The sequence below is a fragment of the Salvelinus alpinus genome, chromosome 1 (assembly GCF_045679555.1).
Source record: "Salvelinus alpinus chromosome 1, SLU_Salpinus.1, whole genome shotgun sequence".
Classification (NCBI taxonomy): domain Eukaryota; kingdom Metazoa; phylum Chordata; class Actinopteri; order Salmoniformes; family Salmonidae; genus Salvelinus; species Salvelinus alpinus.
The window spans coordinates 81,273,611-81,299,444 of NC_092086.1; the positions used below are offsets into that span (position 1 = coordinate 81,273,611).

A 25,834-nucleotide genomic window follows, 5' to 3' on the forward strand; every position below is an offset into this window, starting at 1 on the left:
ATTCCTTTGTCTTCAGAAAAGCAAATGGAACAGAGCTCGCTCTCACGTGAACAAGCGTCACGAGCTCAAAGCATTCTGCCAGACCTCTGACTCATTCCCCTCTCATTCTGCCCCACTTCACATTAGAAGCATCAAACAAGGTTCTATAGACTGTTGACATCTAGTGGAAGCCTTAGGAAGTGCAACATGACCCATATCCCACTGTATCTTCAATAGGGAATGAGTTGAAAAACGACCAACCTCAGATTTCCCACTTCCTGGTTGGATTTTTTCTCAGGTTTTTGCCTGCCATATGAGTTCTGTTATACTCACAGACATCATTCAAAAAGTTTTAGAAACTTCAGAGTGTTTTCTATCCAAATATACTAATAATATGCATATATTAGCAACTGGGACTGAGTAGCAGGCCGTTTACTCTGGGCACCTCTGGGCACCTTATTCATCCAAGCTACTCAATACTGCCCCCAGCCATAAGAAGATAAGGGAGGTAAGTAAACTGACATTGTGGTGCCATGACAACAACCTTTCCCTCTATGTCAGAAAAACAAAGGAGTTGACTGTTCACTTCAGCAAGCAGAGGAGGGAACGCCCCGATCCACATTAACATTTGAGGGATCCACATCAATGTTATTTTGTTGTTATTATTTTTTCTCCCATCCAGGACATCTACTTGAAATGGTGCCTAAAGAAGTCCCACAGCATCATGAAGGACCACACGCACCCCAGCCATGATCTGTTCATTCCCTTACCGTCGGGCAGATGGTATCGGAGCATGAGGTCTAATAGAAACAGTCTGAGCCTCCTGAACACTTGAACTGGACTGACCTCCTCCACTGAATCTCCACACCTTAGCACACATGCCCTCCCCCCTTCCCTGGTACAGGTGTAAATATTGTACTATAAATTATGCCTTCCTGTATTATACTGATGCTAAAATATTTATTCTATTCTACTGAGCCATTTACTTTGTTTTTTATATTCTTCTCTTTTATTATTTCTTATTGTTGTTATTTCTTATTGTTGAATTGTTGAGAAGGAACATGCAAGTAAGCATTTCGTTGGAAGGTGTACCATGTGTATCCTGTACATACAACTAATAAAACTTGCAACTTAAAACTATGCTTATCTGGTGAACACAAGATCTAAACAAATGTATAATGAGCACCAATAACTTTGGGTTATTTTGGCTTTTCACAGTGCGTCATGTCTTCTGGCTGCCTGGAGTCATAAAGCATAGCATTCTAACCCCATACATGCCTGTGGGCCTCATGGTCTGTAGTCCTCTCCACATATAGGCTAAAAACAGACAGGGAATCCAGCCTTCTCACTCCCTGTGAACCGCTAACTTTACGACAAGTTTCACTTAACAATCTCTCTTTTTCTCTCTCAACTATAGCAAGAGGACTGCCAGGTAGAATTTGTCATGGTGGAAATGATTGATTTTGTATGCAATCTAATAAAGCTCACCATAAATCCATTCAACCATCTGGCTAGCTGGCTGGCTCTCTGTGTGTCTGTGAGTCTGTCAGTCTCTGTCTGTTTGTATGTCTGGCTGGCTGACTGGCTGTCTTTCTGGCTGTCTGTTTGCCTGTCTGTCTATGTGCATAGCTTCACAGAAATTAAACCAATACATGGACAATCTGATCATGTGCAGAGAAGCTCTATCACTTCCATGAGTTTAGCAGGGATGGTTGAATTTAAGCCTGGGGCAAATAAATGCATTTAAAGCTTCATGGAAAGCTGTAACTATAGCATTGCTTTGACTCCACCTACGCATGCATTGGATATTTCTAGAGCAGTGCGCCAAATTATTCAGCCTTTCCAGCTAACCACAAACCTCTTTCATTTGAAATGTAACAGTGTCAGTTTGCTGAGGGAAAAACAAGAATACAACTTAATGACTTAATACAGCTAAAAGGGAATCAGATGTCTTACGAGGAAAAGCATGAACACTGACACTATACATTGACAAATGGGCTTTGGAAAAACAAAAGTTATCTGAAAGGCTGATCACATGTAAGATCAAATCTGTGTTTATAATATAAGAGTCAAAGAGGCTTATGCAAAAGCAATTAAGCCAAATAAATATAGCCTACACACTAAACCACAATACAATGACTCAGTCAAATTGAAGTAAATAGAGAAACATATGCATGAGCCATACTATAGTCAGTGTATATTTATTTCTATGGGACAATCAAACAAATGGTACAGCACCAATACATTGACTGACTAGATATTCTCTGATATTATCTGACATACAGTGCATTCGGAAAGTATTCAGACACCTTGAAATATTACATTTACATAACTATTCATACCCTTTACTCAGTACTTTGTTGAAGCACCTTTAGCAGCGATTACAGCCTTGAGTCTTCTTTGGTATGATGCTACAAGCTTGGCACACCTGTATGCAGATCCTGTAACTGGCGTGCAAAACAAACACTCAACTTGGCGCCATATGTCAAAGTGTTGTTGGCAAACAACATGCGCTCCATGACAGGGTCTGAATAAATTCCAAATGCACTGTAGCTGGCATCATTCTCCTAAATAAATGTCGTTCTCAGGTAGTAACCAGAGGACTGTTGGCAAGAGGCATGTCTTTGAACTTCCCTACCAATCTAATAGAACACATCCAGCAAAACACTAAACACTGATGTTAGCCAACAAGGTGAATCAATCCACCAGAGAGGAGAAAGAGAATGACCTGTTGCCACAAGAAAAGGGCAACTAGTGAAGAACAAACACCATTGTAAATACAACTCATATTTATGTTTATTTATTTTCCCTTTTGTACTTAGCTATTTGCAAATCGTTACAACACTGTATATACTGTCGACATAATGACATTTGAAATGTCTCTATTATTTTGGAACTTGTGAGGTAATATTTACTATTCACTTTTAATTGTTTATTTCACTTGCTTTGGCAATGTCAACATGTTTCCCATGCCAATAAAGCTTGTTGAATTGAGAGAGCGAGAGAGCGAGAGAGAAACATGGAACCAAGGACTGTTCACCCCAAACCACAAAAGTGGAGACAAATTTGACCCCAATAACTACCGTGGGATATCAACAGAAAACTTGGGGAAATTCTCTGCATTATCATTAACAGCAGACTTGTACATTTCCTCAGTGAAAAGAATGTACAGTACTAAGCAAATGTGAAATTGGCTTTCAACCAAATTACCATTCGACAGACCACGTATTCACCCTGCACACCCTAATTGACAAACAAACAAACCAAAACAAAGGTAAAGTCTTCTCATGCTTTGTTGATTTCAAAAAAGCCTTTGACTCAATTTGGCATGAGGGTCTGCTATACAAATTGATGGAAAGTGGAGTTGGGGGGAAAACATACAACATTATTAAACCCATGAACACAAACAACAAGTGTGCGGTTAAAATTGGCAAAAAACACACATATTTCCTTCCACAGGGCCGTGGGGTGAGACATGGTTGCAGTTTAAGCCCCCATCTCTTCAACATACAGTTGAAGTCGGAAGTTTACATACACTTAGGTTGGAGTCATTAAAACTCGTTTTCAACCACTCCACAAATTCATTGTTAACAATCTATAGCTTTGGCAAGTCGGTTAGGACATCTACTTTGTGCATGACACAAGTCATTTTTCCAACAATTGTTTACAGACAGATTATTTCACTTATAATTCACTGTATCACAATTCCAGTGGGTCAGAAGTTTAGATACACTAAGTTGACTGTGCCTTTAAACAGCTTGGAAAATTCCAGAAAATTATGTCATGGCTTTAGAAGCTTTTGATAGTGTAATTGACATAATTTGAGTCAATTGGAGGTGTACCTGTGGATGTATTTCAAGGCCTACCTTCAAACTCAGTGCCTCTTTGCTTGACATCATGGGAAAATAAAAATAAATCAGCCAAGACCTCAGAATAAAATTGTAGACCTTCACAAGTCTGGTTCATCCTTGAGAGCAATTTCCAAATGCCTGAAGGTACCATGTTCATCGGTACAAACAAAAGTACGCAAGTATAAACACCATGGGACCATGCAGCCATCATACCTGTCACGCCCTAACCGTAGATTGCTTTGTATGTTTCTATTTTTAGTTTGGTCAGGGTGTGATGTGGGTGGTTATTCTATGTCTGGGTATTCTATGTTGTAGGTCTAGGTTTTCTGTTTCTGTGTGTTTGGCCTGGTGTGGTTCCCAATCAGAGGCAGCTGTCTATCGTTGTCTCTGATTGGGAGCCATATTTAGGTAGCCTGTTTTCCCACTTTTGTTTGTGGGTGGTTGTTTCCTGTTTAGTGTTTTGTTTCACCTTTCAGGACTGTTCATTTGTCGTTTTTGTTGTTTGTCAAGTGTTTTTGTATTTTATTTAAAAAATATGACCACTTACCACGCTGCACCTTGGTCCTCCTCTCCTTCTCCAGACGACAATCGTTACAATACTGCTCAGAAAGGAGACGCGTTCTGTCTCCTAGAGATGAACGTACTTTGGTGCGAAAAGTGCAAATCAATCCCAGAACAACAGCAAAGGACCTTGTGAAGATGCTGGAGGAAACAGATACAAAAGTACCTATATCCACAGTAAAACGAGTCCTATATTGACATAACCTGAAAGGCCTCTCACCAAGGAAGAAGCCACTACTCCAAAACTGCGATTAAAAAAGCCAGACTACAGTTTGAAACTGCACATGGGGACAAAGATCGTACTTCTTGGAGAAATGTCCTCTGCTCTGATGAAACAAAAATAGAACTGTTTGGCCATAATGACCATCGTTATGTTCGGAGGAAAAAGGGGAAACTTGCAAGCCGAAGAACACCATCCCAACCGTGAAGCGCAGGGGTGGCAGCATCATGTTGTGGGGGTGCTTTGCTGCAGGAGGGACTGGTGCACTTCACAAAATAGATGGCATCATGAGGAAAGAAAATGTGCATATATTGAAGCAACATCTCAAGACATCAGTCACGAAGTTAAAGCTTGGTCGCAAATGGGTCTTCCAAATGAACAATGACCCCAAGCATACTTCCAAAGTTGTGGCAAAATGGCTTAAGGACAACAAAGTCAAGTTATTGGAGTGGCCATCACAAAGCCCTGACCTCAATTCTATAGAAAATGTGTGGGCAGAACTGGAAAAGCTAGGGCGAGCAAGGAGGCCTACAAACCTGACTCAGTTACACCAGCTCTGTCAGGAGGAATGGGCCAAAATTCACCCAACTTGTGGAAGGCCACCCGAAACATTTGACCCAAGTTAAACAATTTAAAGACAATGCTACCAAATACTAATTGAGTGTATGTAAACTTCTGACCCGCTGGAAATGTGATGAAAGAAATAAAAACTGAAATAAATAATTCTCTCAGCTATTATTCTGACATTTCACATTCTTAAAATAAAGTGGTGATCCTAACTGACTTAAGACAGGTAATTTTTACTGGGATTAAATGTCAGGAATTGTGAAAAACTGAGTTTAAATGTATTTGGCAAAGGTGTATGTAAACTTCCGACTTCAACTGTATATATCAATGAATTGGCGAGGGCACTAGAACAGTCTGCAGCACCCGGCCTCACCCAACTTGAATCAGAAGTCAAATGTCTACTGTCACCAACCAAGGAGGGCCTACAGCGTCAGACCTGGGCCCTGACAGTAAATCTCAATAAGACAAAAATAATGGTGTTCCAAAAAAGGTCCAGTCACCAGGACCAAAAATACTAATTCCATCTAGACACTAGAGGTCGACCGATTAATCGGAATGGCCGATTAATTAGGGCCGATTTCAAGTTTTCATAACAATCGGTATTTTTGGACACCAATTTGGTCATTTTTTATATATTTTTTTACACCTTTATTTAATCTTTATTTAACTAGGCAATGGTGTGTTAACTGCCTCGTTCAGGGGCAGAACGACAGATTTTTACCTTGTCAGCTCGGGGGATTCAATCTTGCAACCTTACAGTTAACTAGTCCAACGCTCTAACCACCTGATTACATTGCACTCCACGAGGAGCCTGCCTGTTACGCGAATGCAGTAGAAGCCAAGGTAAGTTGCTAGCTAGCATTATACTTATGTTATAAAAAAACAATCAATCAATCAATCATAATCACTAGTTAACTACACATGGTTGATGATATTACTCGTTTATCTAGCGTGTCCTGCGTTGCATATAATCGATGCGGTGCGTATCGTTGCTCCAATGTGTACCTAACCATAAACATCAATGCCTTTCTTAAAATCAATACACAGAAGTATATATTTTTAAACCTGCATATTTAGCTAAAAGAAATCCAGGTTAGCAGGCAATATTAACCAGGTGAAATTGTGTCACTTCTCTTGCGTTCATTGCACGCAGAGTCAGTGTATATGCAACAGTTTGGGCCACCTAATTTGCCAGAATTTTACGTATTTATGACATAACATTGAAGATTGTGCAATGTAACAGGAATATTTAGCCTTATGGATGCCACCCATTAGATAAAATACGGAACGGTTCCGTATTTCACTGAAAGAATAAACGTCTTGTTTTCGAGATGATAGTTTCCGGATTCGACCATATTAATGACCTAAGGCTCGTATTTCTGTGTTATTATTATGTTATAACTAAGTCTATGATTTGATAGAGCAGTCTGACTGAGCGGTGGTAGGCAGCAGCAGGCTCGTAAGCATTCATTCAAACAGCACTTTCGTGCGTTTTGCCAGAAGCTCTTCGCTGTGCTTCAAGCCTATCAACTCCCGAGATTAGGCTGGTGTAACCGATGTGAAATGGCTAGCTAGTTAGCGGGGTGCGCGCTAATAGCGTTTCAAACGTCACTCGCTCTGAGACTTGGAGTAGTTATTCCCCTTGCTCTGCATGGGTAACGCTGCTTCGAGGGTGGCTGTTGTCATTGTGTTCCTGGTTCGAGCCCAGGTAGGAGCGAGGAGAGGGATGGAAGCTATACTGTTACACTGGCAATACTAAAGGGCCTATAAGAACATCCAATAGTCAAAGGTTAATGAAATACAAATGGTATAGAGAGAAATAGTCCTATAATTCCTATAATAACTACAACCTAAAACTTCTTACCTGGGAATATTGAAGACTCATGTTAAAAGGAACCACCAGCTTTCATATGTTCTCATGTTCTGAGCAAGGAACTTAAACGTTAGCTTTCTTACATAGCACATATTGCACTTTTACTTTCTTTTCCAACACTTTGTTTTTGCATTATTTAAACCAAATTGAACATGTTTCATTATTTATTTGAGGCTAAATTGATTTTATTGATGTATTATATTAGTTAAAATAAGTGTTCATTCAGTATTGTTGTAATTGTCATTATTACAAATACATTTAAAAAAATCGTCCGATTAATCGGTATCGGCGTTTTTGGTCCTCCAATAATCGGTATCGGTATCGGCGTTGAAAAATCATAATCGGTCGACCTCTACTAGACACCGTTGCCCTAGAGCACACAAAAAACGATATATACCTCGGCCTAAACATCAGCGCCACAGGTAACTTCCACAAACCTGTGAACGAGCTGAGAGACAAGGCAAGAAGGGCTTTCTATGCCATCAAAAGGAACATAAAATTCAACATACCAATTAGGATCTGGCAAAAAATACTTGAATCCGTTATAGAACCCATTGCCCTATGTGGTTGTGAGGTCTGGGGACTGCTCACCAACCAAGAATTCACAAAATGGGACAAACACCAAACTGCATGCAGAATTCTGCAGAAATATCCTCAGTGTGCAACGTAAAACACCAAATAATGCATGCAGAGCAGAATTAAGCTGATACCCGCTAATTATCAAAATCCAGAAAAGTGACGTTAAATTCTAGAACCACTTAGGGAAGCAATTCCCAAACCTTCCATAACAAAGCCATCACCTACAGAGAAATTAACCTGGAGAAGAGTCCCTTAAGCAAGCTGGTCCTGGGGCTCTGTTCACAAACACAAACAGACCCCACAGAGCCCCAGGACAGCAACACAATTAGACCCAATCAAATCATGAGAAAACAACAAAATAATTACCACATGTGCCATCACAGCAGCAAGATTTGTGACCTGTTGCCACAAGAAAAGGGCAACCAGTGAAGAACAAACACCATTGTAAATGCAACCCATATTTATGTTAATTTATTTTCCCATTTGTACTTTAACTATTTGCATATCGTTACAACACTGTATAAAGACATAATATGATATTTGAAATGTCTTTATTCTTTTGGAACTTCTGTGAGTGTAATGTTTACTATTACTTTTTATTGTTTATTTCACTTTTGTTTATTATCTACTTCACTTGCTTTGGCAATGTTAACATATGTTTCCCATGCCAGTAAATCCCTTGAATTGAATTGAGAGAGATAGAGACCCCCAGCTGTGAAAGGAGATGATTACTTGCAGGTTGGGTGAGCTCTCACTGACTCACTCACTCTATTCCAGCAAAGTAGATGACTCATATCTGACTGGACTTTCATTCATTTCTACATTATATCATCTTTGTGCATTTTCCATCAGAGTGGAAACCAAATTGATCTCTATGTTGTGTAATACTACAGTATACTGTATGAATGTATCTGAATATCCCTGAGTAGCTTGAATAGTGTACATCATTGCAAACAATTCATAATTTTAACTGTGGTCCCAGCATAGAAATATTTTGCTTCTTCGTCTCATGGAGACTAGATACTTCCACGACGAGAAGGGTGATGATTATGCTAACCAAGTTGTTCAAATTACAAACTCCTTAGGTTAACACCTTACCATTAGTGAAGAACAGGACCAAAGTAACAATACCTTCACAGCAGCTGATTCAGGATAAGTCAATGGGTTGGTTTTGGGGTGTAAACTATTGACATCAACTACTCTTGTCATTAAAGTGACAGTAAGTACTGTCATTAGTGTGACCCCTCATCATTAACGTGACCTTCTTCGCTGTTACTGTTCCTGTGGTTATTGAGTTGAGCAGTAGGCTCTAGTGTACAGTTGTGTGGACCAGCAGAGAGCAGGTTTACCACGTGATAAAAGGCCTTTAACGGGCGAGAGGCGGCCCGTAAAGCCCTTCTTTACCAAGGTTAACCATGGCCCCTGTGCACGCCACAGTATAGCCACTGCCCCTCGTAACCCCTTGGGCCCCCTCCTGCAAGTGTGCTAGCAATCAGCCGCAACGCTGTGCTGAGCAGGAAATCTAAAATTAAGTTTTACTACCTATAATGGAATATTTACGGGATGGTTTAATTAGCAGTCACAGGGCGAAGAAACTGCAGCTCACCGAACAAAAACAAAGATGTTGGACCTGGTTCATGGGGATGGTGAAGCTGGGGTAGAGGGGTAGGGGATGTTGGTGTGGCTAAGGCACTGGTGGACATATCGCCATGAGCGCAGACAGACTCATACTTGTGCGATGTCTCGCTCGCACTTATACACATATACTTTAACAGGCTCACACTGCACTTACACTCACACACACACACACGCACAAACACATACACACACACACACATACACACACGTTTTCAATTAGCCAGCCAGGCCTGTGCTGTGTCTGTGCAGGGCCAAGTGTGGGGTTTACCACCTCATTCCTTCCCCCTGGTTCAGCCAGGCCTGGCCTTTATGGCCGTCTACAGCACCATTTCTCGGCTTTTATATGGTAGCTGCATGCATTCTATTGTGTCACAGTGGCCGACTGCGACACTGCTGCGCTTCACTTCACACATGTGCACATGCACACAGCTACCCTGATACACAGACAGGTATTCACACTGTACTACCCTATGGCTGTGAATCTGAAGATTCTATTGCTCTTTTTCTGTGACATTGCTGTGCCTCAGTTCACTCTCTCTTGCATACACACACACACACACACACACACACACACACACACACACACACACACACACACACACACACACACACACACAGTAATACAGTGTATGGTGGCTGTGAGGATTAGAAAGCATCAGACTGCCTTTACTCTACTCTGCTTTTCCAGCATTCAAAGATGTGTTGAAGACCCAGCACCCATCTCCTCAGCAGAAGAGGACACTTGAACCCATAATTGTAAGAAATACAGTTTCCATATCTCAATATTGACAAAAACAATTGCAGTAATTTACGTAAGAAACATTTAACATTGACAAGTTTGGCTCCTTCTTCAGCCCAATGAAACTGACCATTACAGTATTTGCTTTGGTCTTTGTAATTGACCGTTGTCTGGCTAAGTCTGTCTATCATATTTCCCAATTGTCCATCTATACCTGAGATGGAAGAGGAAGAGAGGAAGTTAAAATATAATCTGTCGGCTACTTGTGGAAATGACAGAAAGTGGGTCATTTTCTCTCTTGCTTTTCTCTCTCTATCTCTCTTTCTCTGACACTGAACCAACAACCCTGACAAAAAATACATTCCCATGAACAGACAGCCTAAATACTTTTATACACACTATCATTACTGTATTTCTACTGTATGAGGACCCTCCTGAGCCACTCTCATGTCCTCTGCACCCTCCCTTTCCCCATACGTGCCACAGCTTGTGTGTGCCCAGACAGGCCTGTGGCTGAGGCGAGGACAGAGCTGGGCTAGACTGGTTGATAGATTGGGTGTTGGGGTGCAATATGACTTGTATAAATCTATACAGCCCCATAGGCAACTAGGAATAAACATTGTGACACCACACCTCTCAGCAATCCCATCACATCTTTCTCACCATCACCAGTCCAACCATACATTTTTTACATTTTAGTCATTTTAGCAGATGCTCTTATCCAGAGTGACTTACAGTAAGTGGATACATTTTCACACTTTTCATACATACTTTTTCGCACTCATTCATTAAGTGTTGCTCAATATCGAGGCTTCTGGGGCGGCTGGGGCATAAGCAGAGGTTGAATTGGTTAAGCTGTCTGCCAGGTGCTCCAACAGTGGTGAATTTTTCGAGTGATCTTTCCCTGATTCCACCCCTGGGCGGTACCAATGATGTGTATAAATCCTGGATGAATGACAGGGGGCGCTGTATTGAAGCCCCTGTGCAGCTATCTTGGTACTCAAAAATGTTGGAAGTTATAGAAATGCATTTATTCATGTCTTCATTCATTTTTGACACGTTTATTCTATTACATACACATTCAATAGGAAAGTACATTACAGCCTTATTCTAAAATGGATTAAATAGTTCCCCCCCCCCCCTCATTAATCTAGACACCACACCCCATAACGACAAAGCAGAAACAGGTTTTTTGAAATGTTACTGATTTATGAGAAAATATAAACTGAAATGTTACATTTACATAAGTATTCAGACCTTTTCCTCAGTACTTTGTTGAAGCACCTTATGCAGCAATTACAGCCTTGAGTCTTTTTGGGTATGACGCTACAAGCTTGGCCCACTTGTATTTGGGGAGTTTCTCCCATTTTTCTCTGTAGATCCTCTCAAGCTCTGTCAGGTTGGATGGGGAGCGTCGCTGCACAGCTATTTTCAGGTCTCTCCAGAGATTTTCGATCGCGTTCCGGTCAGGGCTCTGGCTGGGCCACTCAAGGACATTCAGAGACTTGTACCGAAGCCACTCCTGCGTTGTCTTGGCTGTGTGCTTAGGGTCATTGTCCTGTTGGAAGGTGAACCTTTGCCCCAGTCTGAGGTCCTGAGCGCTCTGGAGCAGGTTTTCATCAAGAATCTCTCTGTTCTTTGCTCCGTTCATCTTTCCCTTGTTCCTGACTATTATCCCAGTCTTTGCCGCTGAAAAACATCCCAACAGCATGATGCTGCCACCACCATGCTTCACTGTAGGGATGGTGCCAGGTTTCCTCCAGACGTGACGCTTGGCATTCAGGCCAAAGACTTCAATCTTGGCTTCATCAAACCAGAAAAGTCTTGTTTCTATTGGTCTGAGAGTCCTTCAGTTGCCTTTTGTCAAACTCCAAGTGGGCTGTCATGAGCCTTTTACTGAGGAGTGGCTTCTGTCTGGCTTATATCATAAACGCTTGATTGGTGGAGTGATGCAGAGATTGTTGTCCTTCTGGAAGGTTATCCCATCTCCACAGACTCTAGGAAGAGTCTTCCAAATGTATTCCATTTAAGAATGATGGAAACCACTGTGTTCTTGGGGATCTTCAATGCCGCAGAAATATTTTGGTACCCTTCCCCAGATCTGTGCCTCGACACAATCCTGTCTCGGAGCTCTACGGACAATTTCTCCGACCTTATGGCTTGGTTTTTGCTCTGACATGCACTGTCAACTGTGGGACCTTATATGGACAGGTGTGTGTCTTTCCAAATCATCTCCAATCAATTGAATTTACCACAGGTGAACTCCAATCAAGTTGTAGAAACATTTCAAGGATGATCAATGGAAACAGGATGTACCTGAGCTCAATTTCGAGTCTCATAGCAAAGGGTCTGAATACTTATGTAAATAAGGTATTTTTGTTTTTTATGGAGTATTATGTGCAGATTGCTGAGAAGAAATGTATATTTAATACATTTTAGAATAAGGCTGTAATGTAACAAAATATGGAAAAAGTCAAGGGGTCTGAATATATACATGTTTTTGTTCTACTGTAGGTAACGTTAGCCATCATTAGTCGGCTGTACCTGTGCCAAAACAGCAGAATTTTTCATCATATAGCTTGCTCTCCGACTTGTTTTTAAATAGTGAGCCAACATGTTTTCAGTACTTTTATTTCCCTGACTGATCAAAACTTTCTTATACTCTCTCTCATCTCTCTTCAGCAGATATATAGTGAGCAATAAGTTTGGAACATCAAATCGCAGTGTCGAATCGCAGTGTCGAATCGCAATAAATATTGTATCGGCACCTAAGTATTGTGATAATATTGTGAGGTCCGTGGCAATTCTCAGCTCTACCCATGAGCCCCCTCTCTTTCCGTTTACTGTAACCAGCATCTTCACCCACTGAGCACCGACTGACACCACCATCACACTAAGATGGCGCCGGAGCAGAAGGCAGACGTTTTATGTGCCCCCAACCGATTGTGTTTTTTATTAGTTTATCTGCGTTGTTTGTAACTTATTTTTAAACTATTTTTGTACATAATGTTGCCGCTACCATCTCTGATGACCGAAAAATAACTTTTAGACATCAGGACTGCGATTACTCACCACGGACTAGCAGAATCCTTTTTCTTCTTTCAAGACTCTGACGAGCCCGAGGTGGAAGATATACGGCTCCCTTGGGAACATTGGCCCCGTCCCCAGTGATCTGCGTGAAGAGGAGGTGGAGAAAGAGAGGCTGGAGGGCGGGCTGCCTTCTGAGGAGTTGGAGGCGATCGAATAAACCCCCACTCCCCTCAATTCTGCTAGCAAACATGCAATCTTTGGACAATAAAATGGCCAAGTTATTTGGAAGATTAAACTTCCAACGGGACATTAAAAACTGTAGCTTCTTATGCGTCATGCAGTCATGGCTGAACGACAACAATATCAACATACAGCTGGCTGGTTATACGATACAACAGCGGCGTCTGGTAAGACAAGGGGCGGCGGTCTATGTATTTTTGAAAACAACAGCTGGTGCACGATATCTAAGGAAGTCTCGAGCTATTGCTCGCCTGAGGTAGAGTTTCTCATGATAAGCTGCAGACCACATTAGCTACAGAGAGAGTTTTCATCTATGCTCTTTGTAGCTATTTACATACCACCACAGTCAGAGGCTTGCACTAAGATAGCATTGAATGAGCTGTATTCCGCCATAAGCAAGCAAGAAAACGCTCACCCAGAGGGGGCGCTCCTAGTAGCAGGGGACTTTAATGCAGGGAAACTTAAATCAGTTTTGCCAAATTTCTATCAGCATGTTAATGTGCAACCAGAGGGAAAAAATCTCTGGACCACCTATACTCCACACACAGAAATGCATACAAAGCTCTCCCTTGCTCTCCATTTGGCAAATCTGACCATAATTCCATCCTCCTGTTTCCTGCTTACAAGCAAAAAGTAAAGCAGGAAGCACCAGTGACTAGATCAATAAAAAAGTGGTCAGATGAAGCAGATGCTAAGCTACAGGACTGTTTTGCTAGCACAGACTGGAATATGTTCCAGGATTCCTCCAATGGCATTGAGGAGTACAGCACTTCTGTCATTGGCTTAATCAATAAGTGCATCGATGACTCGGTCCCCATAGTGACCGTACGTACATTCCCCAACCAGAAGCCATGGATTACAGGCAATATCCTCACTGAGCTAAAGGCTAGACCTGCCAGAAGCTAATAAGAAAGCCCGCTATGCCCTCTGACGAACCATCAAACAGGCAAAGCATCAATACAGGACTGAGATCGAGTCGTACTACACCGGCTCTGACGCATGTCGGATGTGGCAGGGCCTGCAAACCATTACAGACTACAAAGGGAAGCACAGCCGAGAGCTGCCCAGTGACACGAGCCTACCGGACGGATGCTCGCTTCAAGGCAAATAACACTGAAACATGAATGAGAGCACCAGCTGTACCAGAAGACTGTGTGATCACGCTCTCCGCAGCCGATGTGAGTAAGACCTTTAGACAGGTCAACATTCACAAGGCCGTAGTAGCCAGACAGATTACCAGGACGTGTACTGCGAGCATGTGCTGACCAACTAGCAAGTGTCTTCACTGAAATTTTCGACCTCTCCCTGTCCGAGTCTGTAATACCAACATGTTTTAGCAGACAACCATAGTGCCTGTGCCCAAGAACACTAAGGTAACCTGCCTAAATGACTACCGCCCCGTAGCACTCACGTCTGTAGCCATGAAGTGCTTTGAAAGGCTGGTCATGGCTCACATCAACACCATCATCCCGGAAACCTTAGACCCTCTCCAATTTGCATACCGCCACAACAGATCCACAGATGATGCAGTCTCTATTGCACTCCACACTGCCCTTTCCCACCTGGACAAAAGGAACACCTATGTGAGAATGCTATTCATTGACTACAGCTCAGCGTTCAACACCATAGCGCCCTCAAAGCTCATCAATAAGCTAAGGACCCTGGAACTAAACACCTCCCTCTGCAACTGGATCATGGACTTCCTGACGGGCCGCCCCCAGTGGTAAGGGTAGGTAACAACACACCCGCCACGCTGATCCTCAACACAGGTGCCCCTCAGGGGTGCATGCTCAGCCCCCTCCTTTACTCCCTGTTCACTCATGACTGCACGGCCAGGCACAACTCCAACACCATCATTAAATTTGCCGATGACACACCAGTGGTAGGCCTGATCACCGACAACAACGAGACAGCCTATAGGGAGGAGGTCAGAGAGCTGGCCGTGTGGTGCCAGGACAACAACCTCTCCCTCAACGCGATCAAGACAAAGGAGATGATTGTGGACTACAGGAAAAAGAGGACCGAGCACTCCCCCATTCTCATCGACGGGGCTGCAGTGGAGCAGGTTGAGAGCTCCAAGTTCCTTGATGTCCACATCACCAACAAACTAACATGGTTCGAGCACACCAAGACAGTTGTGAAGCGGGCATGACAAAACCTATTCCCCCCCAGACCGAAAAGATTTGGCATGGGTCCTGAGATCCTCAAAAGGTTCTACAGCTGCACCATCGAGAGCATCCTGACTGGTTGCATCACTGCCTGGTATGGCAACTGCTTGGCCTCCGACCGCAAGACACTACAGAGGGTAGTGTGAACGGCCCAGTACATCACTGGGGCTAAGCTTCCTGCCATCCAGGACCTCTATACCAGGCGGTGTCAGAGGAAGGCCCTAAAAATTGTCAAAGACTCCAGCAACTCTAGTCATAGACTGTTCTCTCTGCTACCACACGGCAAGCGGTACCATTGCGCCAAGTCTAGGTCCAAGAGGCTTCTAAACAGCTTCTACCCCCAAGCCATAAGACTCCTGAACATCTAGTCAAATGGCTACCCAGACTATTTGCATTGCCCCCCCCTCCACACCACTGCCACTCTCTGTTGTCATCTATGCATAGTCACTTTAATTAACTCTACCTACATGTACATACTACCTCAACTAACCGGTGCCCCCGCACATTGACTCTGTACTGGCACCCCCATGTATATACTGTTATTTTTTACTGCTGCTCTTTAATTACTTGTTACTTTTATCTGTTATTCTTACCCGTATTTTTTGAAACTGCACTGTCGGTTAAGGACTCGTAAGTAAGCATTTCACTGTAATGTCTACACCTGTTGTATTCGGCGCACGTGACTAATAGAAATTTGATTTGATTTGATATCCATGGATGTTGAAAAGTAGTTGAAATTTGGTCAGTCCACCCTGGTCTTGATGTTAATGTCCACAGACAGACCAGACTGGACTAAATCTGAACCTATTATAGACGTATGTTTCACAAGTTTGGATAGCACAGTACAGTACACTACTTAGAGCACAGTACAGTGAGTAGAGCACATTATAGTACAGTACAATACAGTACAACACAGTACAGTACTGAGTACAGTTGGGCGATGTCAATTTTTGTCCTATCGTGACTAAGTACCCATAAAACATTGTGATATATAATGGTATCGCCCTCTATTGACCAAATCATAAAGGGCCCGGCTGCAGAGCACGCAACTCTGCTGTCCCCAGAACTGGATAATTATTCAATAATTAGCATTTTTGCCTAATCTTCCTCTATTATTAGGCCTAGACTTCTATACATTGTAGGTAGGTTGTAGCCCACATTGCTAATAATAGGCTATGGAAATAAGCCTCTACAGAGTGTTTCTTTCATAAGCTTTGCTCAGCTGTAATTTTTCTTTTGACTTCTCATAGAATTCAGATACCTAAGTTAGCGTCTGCACCGTTCTTCCACTAAATTTGTTTTTGTAAATTTTTCGATATAAATTATAAAAATAAGTCTGTGTGTATAGAGTTGTATGGATTGTTAAACTTTGAAATCAATGTATTTTGTTTGCCATACATTTTAGAGTAAAAAAAACTGAGTCAAACGTAATTCCGTTACCGTGGAATTACTCATAAGTAACCTATTTTGGAATTACGAGTAAATAAAAAAACTAAATCGAAGTCATATTTTTTCAACATGCACTTTGTTGAATCATTGGATCAGTTCTTTCACTCAGAAACAAAGAGCCTACTGGGTAAATGTTCAGCCAAAATCTAATTCAGAAGACGTGACACATGGGCCGGAAAAGACCTGGCAACCCAATGTTAAATGTTGCCTTTGGAATGGTGATCTACATTTTTATACGATAAAGGAGTAAACCAGATGTTGCAGAAGTGATCCCCACCACATAAATCACCAAGACATAAGCTTACAAAACAGCAGTAAATGATTTAATTATGCAGAATGGTCTGGGGTGTTAGTGGCTGTGTGTGTGAGTGTGCGTGTGTGTTACGTGTATGTGTATGTGGAATAAATGGGCCTTAACTGCGAGCCTTGAGAAGAAAAAATTGATTGGAGGAAATTTTAAGACATGATATTGTGGAAATATCTTATATAGTTTATACTAGTTCAAAAGTAGCTAAAAAATATATATTAGTGTATATATCTAGACATTATTGTGTTATAAATGGCTTATAAACAGTTGATCATCTCTATAAATGTAGGTTTGGCCATAATTTATGTGCTCTCTGTCACCTGGACCAGCAATGCAAATGGTCCAGGAACACAAGGAAAACACAAAGGACAATGCCCAAGGACTAGTCAGCCATTGTGTATCTCTCTGTTACAGTATCTAGAGGACTGACTAATGTGACTGAATAATGATATAGTATCCATGTTTGATATCTCCCTGAAACGTGTTCACTGAGGATAACTGTGATGCTATCTACATGGATGTATTATCTCTATGGTTACTTGTATCTGTACAGGGTGGACTCTGAATGACTGTATTATGCAAAGGTTTCCATTGTCTTCTCAGGAATTCTGTCTTATTTACATTAGTCTGATCCCCCACACAAGCCTTTAAATGCTGTGACATCCCGTGGAGATTGGGCCTGGCAGTGTTTAGGTTATTGTAAAATTGGTATCGTTTGATTGGTCAGTGGTGGTTGGTTTTGGGTTGAAAGGTTGCACCTTCAGATGTTATAAATGGAATGAAATACCTTTGTTCTCTCGCTTATCATGGTTCCAGTCCATGGAGGAAGGTTGTATGATCAATCCTCATTTCCTAGACTTCTAGGCCTCTGGCCTAATAGGCATCTCTTTGTTCATGCTTTGTCTTCTAAGTTAACCTTAGGATCGACAATACCATTCAAAAGTTTGGGGTCACTTAGAAATGTCCTTGTTTTTGAAAGAAAAGCACATTTTTTGTCCATTAAAATAACATCAAATTGATCAGAAATACATTGTAGACATTGTTAATGTTGTAAATGACTATTGTAGCTGGAAACGGCAGATATCTACATAGGCGTACAGAGGCCCATTATCAGCAACCATCACTCCTGCGTTCCAATGGCACGTTGTGTTAGCTAATCGAAGTTTATCGTTTTAAAAGGCCAATCGATCATTAAAAAAAACTTTTGTAAATATGTTAGCACATCTGAAAACTGTTGTTCTGATTAAAGAAGCAACAAAACTGTCCTTCTTTAGACTAGTTGAATATCTGGAGAACCAGCATTTGTGAGTTCGATTACAGGCTCAAACTGGCCAGAAACAAAGAACTTTCTTCTGAAACTCGTCAGTCTATTCTTGTTCTGAGAAATGAAGGCTATTCCATGCGAGAAATTGCCAAGAAACTGAAGATCTCGTACAACACTGTGTACTACTCCCTTCACAGAACAGCGCAAACTGTCTCTAACCAGAATAGAAAAGGGAGTGGGTGGCCCCCTGTGCACAACTGAGCAAAAGGACAAGGACATTAGAGTGTCTAGTTTGAGAAACAGACGCCTCACAAGTCCTTAACTGGCAGCTTCATTAAATAGTACCTGCAAAACACCAGTCTCAACGTCAACAGTGAAGAGGTGACTCCGGGATGCTGGACTTCTAGGCAGAGTTCCTCTGTCCAGTGTCTGTGTTCTTTTGCCCATCTTAATCTTTTATTTTTATTGGCCAGTCTGAGATATGGCTTTTTCTTTGCAACTCTGCCTAGAAGGCCAGCATCCCAGAGTCGCCCCTTCACTGTTGATGTTGAGACTGGTGTTTTGCAGGTACTATTTAATGAAGCTGCCAGTTAAGGACTTGTGAGGCGTCTGTTTCTCAAACTAGACACTCTAATGTACTTGTCCTTTTGCTCAGTTGTGCACCGGGGCCACCCACTCCCTTTTCTATTCTGGTTAGAGCCAGTGCTGATTCTCCAGATACTCAACTAGTCTAAAGAAGGCTAGTTTTATTGCTTCTTTAATCAGTACAACAGTTTTCAGCTGTGCTAACATAATTGCAAAAGGGTTTTCTAATGATCAATTCGCCTTTTTAAATGATAAACTTGGATTAGCTAACACAACATGCCATTGGAACACAGGAGTGATGGTTGCTGTTAATTAATGGGCCTCTGTACGCCTATGTAGATATTCCATAAAAAATCTGCCGTTTCCAGCTACAATAGTCATTTACAACATTAACAATGTCTACACTGTATTTCTGATCAATTTGATGTTATTTTAATGGACAAAAAATGTGCTTTTCTTTCAAAAACAAGGACATTTCTAAGTGACCCCAAACTTTTGAACGGTAGTGTATATGCCTAGAAGTATGCTTTGTAATGCTTGTTAATGCTTGTAACTTTAGGTTTATGCCTTGTATAATGTAATCATTCATTGTATAATGTTAATTAAATATCTACCTTTGATATAGACAATTCTCAGACCAATTCTTGCTAGTCAGCATCAACTCAATGCCTAATGCTTGCTTGTACTGTATATTTGAATTATCTTTATGGAGTCAGATAAACATTTTAATAGGCTAATTGCTTAGTCTCATTACGAGTCGCATGTGATGTATATATAATATACTGTATATACACATGTCAAACTTTACTGCCCACTACATAAATCACTGTGTAGATTTAATTATAAATAGATATAATTAATTGTGATTCTGCACTGAACTGTTCTCATTATAAAAGCAGCTGATGGACTGATAACTCATTATTTACCTGATAAAGGAAAGACATAGGCTATGTATATTTCCTTATGGTGGATTCTCTTCATCCTCAGATTTGCAACTTCTCTGTTTACACTAGCCTTGGATTTTGCCACATTGCTGCTTCATGTGTGAATGCAGCTATTAGCATACCGTAAATACCATAGTATATAGACAAACAAAATAAAGATAGCAAATCAAACTATACAGGAGCTTCTCATCTGAACCATATTGCACATAATGTTGCACACTTGATTAATGCAATTATTCACAAATGTGTGGATATTTTAAAAGCCTTTAATTCAATTTGGCTAACAGAGCAAAAATGCTGTCTTGCAGGGACATGTGGTGTGGGAGAGCCGTTGTCTTTACTGTACCACTCAGAGGGGAGTATGTGGTGTTGATGTCTCCCACACTACCTCAGGAGGTAGCGTGGGAGACATCTCATAGCCCTGTCCTGTGGTCAATGACCAAAAGCACCGTCTATGGTCTCATGGGTGGAATGTTATTCATATTTTTCATAATATCATAATTAATAAATAATACTTTAAGAAAACGGATGAAAATCCGGTGTTTTGATGTTAAACAGTTTTGATATATTTCAATCTTCTGTGATGTATATAAAGTATAATATTTGGATGCAAACTCAAAATGGAATACATTTTAACTCTATGCCTGACATGGTACAGGTGTCTTCTTTTTTTTAAGCCAATAACCATGTGTTTGAGGTGTATACTTTTGTTTCAAAGTAGATTTGTTTAAGTCTACCAAGAATCCCTCTGTGTGACCCTGATTTAGCAGTCAGTGGTGAATAAGTATTCACATTGTTGATATGATTATACAGGGAGACAATTTCAGTTGTAAGTTGTGTTAGTTTGTTGCAGTCTAGTATTGATCATAACTAGAGCTATCGTAAAGTATAGTATAGTAAATCAGTAAATTGGCCTTTGCTGCTCAATATTCCAGGAATATTTCAGAATAGTCAATGAAAATCCCCATAAATCTGTTGTTGCATTCAGCTTAGTTTAAAAAATCCAAACATCATATAGGCCTAATTGTCAGATTGTTGTTTTATCCTATGAAATGTTAGACTCAAACCCCACTAAGCATAATACTAATAATAGCCCAAAATTACCACATATCCACAACTACTTTTGTCGGTATTGCATCAATAATAGTAGGCTACATGACAAATGCATAGCATACTCAATTGAAATTCAACCTTCTCGTGTGAAAGGTTTTGATACAGAATGGTAGACTTTTTAAGAGAACAATAGCACATTGTATTTTAAGATATTTCTAACCTATTTAGTCTACTTATTTGATCTCTTTTAGGACTTTCTTCAATTCTTAAAAATGCTTCAGAAATTGTAAACGTGTAATGTTATGAACTAATGACAATTCATAAAATAAAATTATAGTTTCTAATTGACCTTTGGTTTCTTTGCAATTGTTTCACTAAAAGGTCTGCCATAAATGTAGCCTACTCATCGGGGAGCGAACAAACTATCCGACCTGTCAACTGTCACTCACGGACCATCACTTCGGAGCATCATGCATCATCATTGAACATGCTCAATGCCCTCCCTTCCTAAAATTCACTACAAACTTTTCCATTCAAAAAGTTTGATAGAAACATTATAATGTAATACACTATAATTGAGATAAAGCTGCTCGGTCCAGATCAGCTACGGCGAAACTGGCACAAACCGATGCATCAACTTTTATTTGTAAAAGTTTTGATAATAACGCTTCGACTTACAGTTTGGTCGTGAAACGTTGAATCGTTGTCGGTGAAGGAAACAGAAGGTGCCACACCGGGGGGGAAAAAATAAAGAACGAGGTTTTAGTTTTTTGTCGTCTCAATGAACTGCTGGTTCAATGCGGCCAAACGGCATCTACTACTATGATATTGGAGAATGGAGGCAAGTCATACACAACACACCACTGTGCGCACGTGAGAGAGAGAGAGAGAAAGAGAGAGCGAGAGAGAGACAGAGAGAGCGCGCACAATAACTTTTTATTTGTTATCTCTGAATGTTATTTATCACGACTACCTCTTTTGAAAAAAACGATTTTTAATCTAAATGTGTTTTAGTAAGCATGCTTTTCTAGTATGTGTAAATATATACTGCATTTGTAGTATACAGTAGCCTATATATTAAAAGCCTATAGTTTAACAAGTATGGCTATTCATATCAAATAGTAAAAACTATTTTGATTCAACCGGTGAAAGTGGAATTTTATGTATTGACAGGTAGGTAGGGTGTGGATGGGAATGTGTAGGCTACAGTGAACCCCTTCAGAACCTTGAAGAATGCCAGCTCTTGTGCCTAGACCACCAATGTTCTTTGGTGGAGTTGGAGACAAAGATTGGTTTGTGCTTGACCAGTTTCTGGAAAGAGCTAATTGACTTGAATGATAACATAATTGTGTCAAATTGCCAACTCTCCAGGCTTAAAGAGTTCCCCCACGGTGTGAGGTCAAGCATCAGGTCCTGGTGAGAGAGGTCTCCTTCCCTATTAAAACAATAAGGTCCATTAGAGCAGAGATGTGGTAGAAGTGATAACCAACAGCAATAAGCAAGATATATTCTAAGGCCCAATGATAGGACATGACCACAAAATGATTTGTAATAATTTATGTTAATGACATTGACTTTAAATAAAATGTTAAACCTGCAATATGTAACTTTTTGGGCGACCTGACTAAATTCACATAAAAATGTGAGTTATAGATCTGTCATTCTCATTGAAAGCAAGTCTAAGAAGCAGTAGATATGTTCTATGTGTGCTATTTGTATGCTTCCCATTCTTAAGTTTCATTTTTGCATCTATTATTTTTGGTTTTGTACAACAGCTTCAAACAGCTGAAAATACAATATTTCTGGTTATGGAAAATATATTTCACAGCAGTTTAGATGGTACAGTGTTTCTCTACATTATACTTGCTTATTTTTGTTGCATAAACTGAAATTAGGCAAACTATTAGAATTTCTGCAACCAGGAAATGGTGGAGCGATTTCTGCAAAGTGCATTTTAATGTTAAAAGTGTCAAAATGTTAATGCATATTAACATGCAAGTTTTTTGTCTTTGAAATAACCACAATTATTGATACAAATAATTATTTGTCAAACATTGAAAAACATAGAAAAGGTCATGGTAATAATCACAAATCTTATATTACTCAAGAGCACACTTTAGTAATGATTATTTTAGTAATATCTACTTCAGCGCTCTGTTTTCAAGGTTCAAGGTTCCAAAAGGAAAATACTTTTTGTGTTTTTATTTGTAAAACAATACCCTTCTGCAGAACAAACTGGCCTTTGGTGACAGTTTTGGACAGGGTGTAAAAAACAGAAGTCTGTTTGTGACGGAGGGGTGTTTTCAATGAAAGCAAAGTTATTTTAGCTCCAGACATGTTTACATTTCTGTGGTTTAGTCTCTAACTTTCCCTCTTTCCCTTTTTTCCCCCTCTCTCATTTCAGAATGCTGCACCACGAGCAAAGGCTCAATCCCCTCAGCACCCAGACATTCTTTCAGTGACACAAAATGCAGAGAAGGAGGATTTTTTAAATAATATAAAGAAACATACACATGGACCCCCAAGTCTGGGTCAGGGGAGACGCAAAAGGCACGAAGGGCCCCGTCCTCCCTTCTCCATTGTCCTCCCCCTCTCCCCCTCGCCCCACCTCTGTTTGAACACCCTCAATCATTCTGATCCCTACCTTCTCCAAAACACAGAGAGCAATTATACTTATTGCTTGTGCCCAAAAAACTTTGATCAATTGTCCATATTTTTTTAGATGCTCTATAATCATTTGCACCATTGTCAACATGAGAGACACCAGAGGAATCTAATGCTTAACTAAAGAGCAATTTCACTCCGAAAAGATCCACCCACCAGTAATGTCTCGGTAGATGGATAGTTCAATTGTGAATCACATAGTATATTGTAATCTGACATTAGGGCATGACTGCACCTTTGTTAAATACAGTACTTTTAATTACTTGTGGTGCACTTGATTAAGCTTGACCGGAGTGCAAGCTAGTCAGAGGTGGAGTTTTCAAGTTTGGGACTATTCTATTGGTTCCATTGTGCTGGCCAAGCTAAATCAAGTGCATCAGACATATTAAAAAGCATTTTGCATACATTTGTTCCAGGCCTGCAATGCTTCCAGGTAAGGTGTGCTTGAAATACTGCTGTGACCTTCCTGCCAGTATCTCTTGTCCCAGTGAGTCAGTAAACAGAATCTTGGCAGACTGCGACACGGTTTCCTTTCCTGTGACAGACAGTCAAGCAGAGGACGTTCCACTTTAGTCAAATCACGGAAACAAACATCAAACCATATGTACACAAAGAATGCAGACGTATAAGATCATTCTTCGCTCTGAACAAACAAAAGTAAAATATTTAGGGAATTGAAATCCTCCTGTATGTAGCTTGAGGCACAGTGAGGCTGAGGCAGAATTGACAACTACCAGATGGCATGAATGAACACTGGCTCAAGTAATATGAAGAAGTACCCAGATGGCTCAAAGACACTGTGCTGTCTGAGATAATTTTGTTGTACCTGTGTATAACACTTAGTTCGCAGAGCTAGCCTACCAGAATGTGTAGCATTGCCTGACACTTGAAGAGTGAAGTTAGTCCCCAGAGCTAACATCTAGGCTTTAGCTCGGACAGCTAACAGTCTTGATTTGCAATGGCGACCTATGTACAATGCCTAGTTGCGTATACCAGCAGGACCCTTGAACTGACCTCTTTTGGGTTAAATGAAGACAATCAAATGATCTGTTGAAGGAAACAAAAACAGTTGATCTGTTGTCCTTCATCACCATATTTGCCTCGTCTCCACATTAAAAATCTATGCTCATTTAAATATTCACAATGCATGAATGTTGCTGACGTTGCACTTTCTGGCATTTTTCAGTAGCTATGTCATCTGTAGTCAAGGGGTTAGTGTTGAGTGATGGGGACCTGGGCTAGACTGTTCAGATGGGTGAAGAGGGGGTCTGTGTGACCCCATAATGGCCCCCAGGACAAGTCACTCTTGCCTCTCCTAGTTGACATGTGTTGTGTGAGAGGAGCGAGAGAGCTACAACACTTTCACATTTGGCCCTGCCACAATGTGTCTCAGATCCCTCTCTCCCTACAAATAGAGAGAGAGGGAGAGAGAGAGAGAGAAGAAGTGTGTGTGTGGGGGGGGGGGGGGGGCAGAGAACCGAATCTCCTGGCTTCTTGACATTTTGTGTAAATAGTTTGTTTTCGACCTGGAGATAGAAAGTAGGGATGAGGGAGGGAGGAGAAGAGGGGGAGAGGAGAGGGAGGGGTAGAGAAAAGAGCAACGTCAAGTCTAGACAGAGGAGGTTAGGATTGAAATCTGGAAGCCATTGACTCCAGCTCAGAGCTCGAGGTTGCCTCTCTCTCTGCACTGAGGGATCACATTTCACTGCCTAATTACAAATGAAAAGGGTCACAATTTTTTCACTCTGCTTTTTTCCCCTTCTCAACATAAAAAACTGGGTGGGCAGGCTGGCTCTCTGAATAAGCTGTTGTTGTGCCCAGAGAATGTTTTGGAATATCTCAACTGAGCTGCAATATGCTGTATGGGTGTATTGTGTACTCATATGGTTATCCCTGGATACATTTATTCTAAATGTTTAATGTACACTGTCAGTCCATTATCAGTCTGAAAATGTAATTCTGGCCTGTTTTTCAAAAGGTAAAATGTCAGTAGTTGATGTTTATCTCAATACATTGCAGTCGATGGGAAAAGATGAGTGTCACAGGGTTGATCTTTATGTCAATATATTTCAGTCAATGTGGAAAGATTAGGGTCACAGTGTTGATGCTTACGTCAATACATA

General features: G+C 40.9%; 1 protein-coding gene across 3 annotated transcripts in view; it reads right to left on the reverse strand.

Moving 5' to 3' along the window:
• The window catches only part of LOC139531456 (transcriptional regulator Erg-like), a 106,850-nt gene extending 84,989 nt beyond the window's left edge, over positions 1–21,861 (reverse strand). For all 3 annotated transcript variants that reach the window (XM_071327942.1, XM_071327934.1, XM_071327915.1), the window contains exon 1: positions 21,726–21,861. The gene's annotated coding sequence lies outside the window, so the exon portion shown is untranslated. The remainder of the gene's footprint in view (positions 1–21,725) is intronic.
• Positions 21,862–25,834: the final 3,973 nt, after the last annotated feature.